The sequence below is a fragment of the Octopus bimaculoides genome, chromosome 1, assembly GCF_001194135.2.
Source record: "Octopus bimaculoides isolate UCB-OBI-ISO-001 chromosome 1, ASM119413v2, whole genome shotgun sequence".
NCBI lineage: Eukaryota > Metazoa > Mollusca > Cephalopoda > Octopoda > Octopodidae > Octopus > Octopus bimaculoides.
In genome coordinates, this window is record NC_068981.1 from 9754600 (window position 1) to 9758803 (window position 4204).

Sequence of the window (4204 nt, forward strand, 5' to 3'; positions counted from 1 at the left end):
GTATACATATATATATACATACATATGTATACATATATATATACATACATACATATGTATACATATATATATACATACATACATATGTATACATATATATATATACATATGTATACATACATATATATTACCGTAATATATAATGCACACATATATATTACCGTAATGCGCCATCGTGCATTGACTACGTGTGTATATATTCGTGTGTGTATACATACATGTATTTATGTATGTGTATACATACGTGTATGTATACATATATGTACAGGCGCACGAGTGGCGTCTATACGTATAAGTGTATATACGTATGTATATATGTGTATATACAAATGTGTGTGTATATATATATATATATATATATATATATTACTACCTGCTTTTATAGCAAGTTAATGCAGGTAGTTTATCCCGTTCCCCTCCGACATTTGGTTCATGCGGTTGAAGAAAACTGCATTATTTATGAGATGACCCAATATATGCTACGGGCTTTCCGTGCCCCAAATCCGCTCAGAAGTCTTTGGTCGGCCTGATGCTATTGTAGAAAACCTTTGCTCAAGGTACCTTGAAGTGGGACTGGACCCGGAATCCTGTGGTTGAGAAGCAAGCCATTACTTGTGCCTATATATGTCGGAAACTGAGAACGAACAGTCTGATCATGACAGGGGCACTTTTAATCATTGATCTGCTTTCTCTCTCTCCTTCCCTCCTTCTCTCTTAGATATGAATATAAACACCCACATCCACAATATTCTACCAAGTGGTTTGACAACAGATTAAGCTCACATTATTTCAGATACTTTATAAGTGTTTTAATTGTGTCTCATTAAGCAAAAGCTGGAATAATGTTTATCGTGTTTAGTATTGAATCAACTTTATTACTTTCACCAATGACCTTTATTAAGTAATAACACGTTTGAAATCTCTTATGACACTATAAACTATGATGATATTATACCATTTTTTCCTGAAAGAATAAGAATATATGTTTGTGAACAAAATGAAAGGTTCTTTTCATTTATTAATGGGAGAGTCAATAAGTGAAACTTGTGTAATTAATAAAGTGATTTAATAGATTATATATATCGTTCTCATTTATTACGAATACATACAAAATATCAGATGAAAAATTGTACAGGGATGTACAACACGGGAGAAGTATATTGCTTTGGTCAAACAACAAAGCTTGACATTAAACAGATATGATATGGTAGGAATTATCTATACAGAGTTAATGTTTCTGTAAAACAATATTGATTGAATGAGTAATAAATAAATGAATAAATAAATAAATGACAGTAATGCATCAATAATATGCCAGGTTTTATAGATAATCGCCTTCTTAGTCAAACCAGTATAGAAGTCTTTAGGCAGTCGATCATCAAGTCAAATTAAACCATATCTTATCAAATAATTACATGTTCGTTAATGTAGTCATAGATATGTAATACCCGAGATATGAATGGAGTTGTCACAGCTGGAACATCTATGGCTATATTTCGGCTCATTCATGTATGCTTATGCTTGCGTGAGAAAAAATGTCCAATAATTGTTGCAGATTTGCGAAGCGGATCGGATTCGTCTGTCACCTTATTTGTCTGTTACTGTCAGCCGTCTCCTTGTAAATGCATAATATGCACTGTGCAAAATGTATTGAGTCATAACTTAACATCAGACAAGCTTGTTTGTGTGTGAACTTTGCATTTGTGCAACACACCCTCGCACATATTGATATTAATTATAAAGCATTAGTATCATTGACAATGTAGACTTTCTAAATAATTGAAAAAAGCGTCAACTGCTAATTAATCCTAATGAATTTCTACGTTATTCATAAAACATTTTTTTAAAAATTGAACTGGTAATATCCTTTTGATATTGAAGAGTAAATAGAATTGGAGCTACTTCAATGTGAAATGTAACGAAAAAAATGTTGGAATTATAAAGGTAAAAAACATCTTGGAATCTGTTTACATTAAGTGCCACATTAACCTTTGTGACAGCTACGGCTCATAGATCATAATACTAGGAATCTTTATCTTTTATTTCTATTATGTAATTTATTCCTCACTTTCCCTCCCCTCCCTCTCTTTCTCTGTACACACACACACACACACATCTTTTATGTAGAGTAAACATTATCTTATATCAATAGAATTGATTAGATATTTTTTAATATTCTCCCAAAGAGCCCGAGAAACCTGCACGAAGTTGATGTAGGAGTTTTTAAATCAAGGCTGGACCGCTTCCTCTCGAGAGTCCCAGATGAACCTACCTCACGGCAAGAAGTGCAAATGAGGGTACCTACATCAAACTCCATCCTTCACCAAGCGCCACATATTAGAAGAGGTTCTCAGTAATAACAGCGTAGCTCCAGCATGGCCACAGCTCTGAGGTGAAACTACAAAGAAAAAACGGAAAGATCAGACCATACTCAGTTATACATTCATATTTGTATCGTGCTTGTTTTCATCAATGTCCTCAATGTTCATTCGTTATTCTTGGTAGCTTCTTGCTGCCAACGGCACCAAAAGTAAAGAATATTATCGTTAAAGGCGTGAAATTGTGAGGATTATTTTGGACGATAACTGACAAGTAATTAGCAACGACCCGTCTCGTGTGTGTATTTCCCGTTTGTTCCACTTTTATCTTACACTTTAAATTTTGGAATTCACAGGCAATATACTACACTTTATCGTGCAGTTACTGTTAATACTTCATTTAGAGAATTAACATTGCTTATATATATATATATATATATATATATATAACTTTATACATACATACACACACACATATATTTGCAATTTTGAGAAACGGACTTAGTTGATTATATTGACTCCAGTGCTCGATTAGTACTTACTTTTGGGGTATCCAGAGGATTAAATGCTATCAGAGCTTATAAACGGAAGAAATACCGGTAAGCATTTTATCCGGCATGCTAAAGATGATGCCAGCTTGCAGCCTGATCAACAGTAACATCAATATAATAATATTTAGAATATTTAACGAACAATAGTAAGAACAATGATATTAATAACTAACATTAACAATTATATATATATATATATATATAAGCCATTTAATCGCACACCCAAATAGCAAATGTTTACCTTCTGTGTATGAATAATATATGTATATTACTTATATTGATGAAAACTTGTACTACTACTACTATGGCTTTACTTTGTTATATAATTACGCTATCAGACACGTCTCTTAACGTATTAATATTACATTATTTAAGCTAGCTGTCAGCAATACTTTATCTAAACGAATCCAGTTCCATAGTTTAGCGAAATCCTTAATTCACACTATATTCAGATAACTGTGGGGTATCAGGTTGTTGATGAGTGACAGATCCCTCATTTCAGCTCCTAAATGATCGATAGATGCATTCCTTTGGAATTTCCTGGTGTATAGAATTGCACACGCGTTACTATTTAAAACATGAACTAGAATACTAGGTGTAGCTAGTAAAACAATTACATCATGTTTGATATATCATGTATAAGTTCACAGCTCGCAGTGAATGGATCAATGAGTATTAATTATGTATTATTCAAAGAGAAAACTTGTCGACCTTATCATTCATACTTTCTTAATTAAATATCATTATTAGCTAGATTACCTGTGACTCGTTGGGTCACCGGGAACTCTGAATATCCCAGCAGTTTGGCTGCTAGAAATAGCAGCCAAATCTTTGGAGGTGAGATACGTTCAATGCACTAAAAAAAAACACATATGGAAAAAAAAAAAACTTACACACTGAGGTTATGAACGGGTCTTTTACGAAATATTTACCGTATTTTTAAAGTCATATTCACTTTAAAATATTTTTTAAATATGCCAAAAAAAAAAAATGCTTGTAATGGTATTCACTTGAAATAATTAAAAAAAACCATTAAGATATTGTTTGTTTAAAGAAAGCTAAAATATAACTACTTACTGTACAAAGAACTTACATTTTGAAATCACATTCACTTAAAAATATTTCTAAACGATAAAAATATTGCGTTTAACAAAAGCGAAAAATAGAAACATTTACTGTAAAAAACAAATCGTACATTTTCGTTGTCAATTCACTGTCGAATCGAAAGGCCCACCAGTCTGCTCGATGCAGACTTGAAAATTTTGGCCAAGGTGTTAGCCAAGAGGTTGGCGCTTGTCATCGAGAAACTGGTCGACAAGGCACAAACGTGCGCCG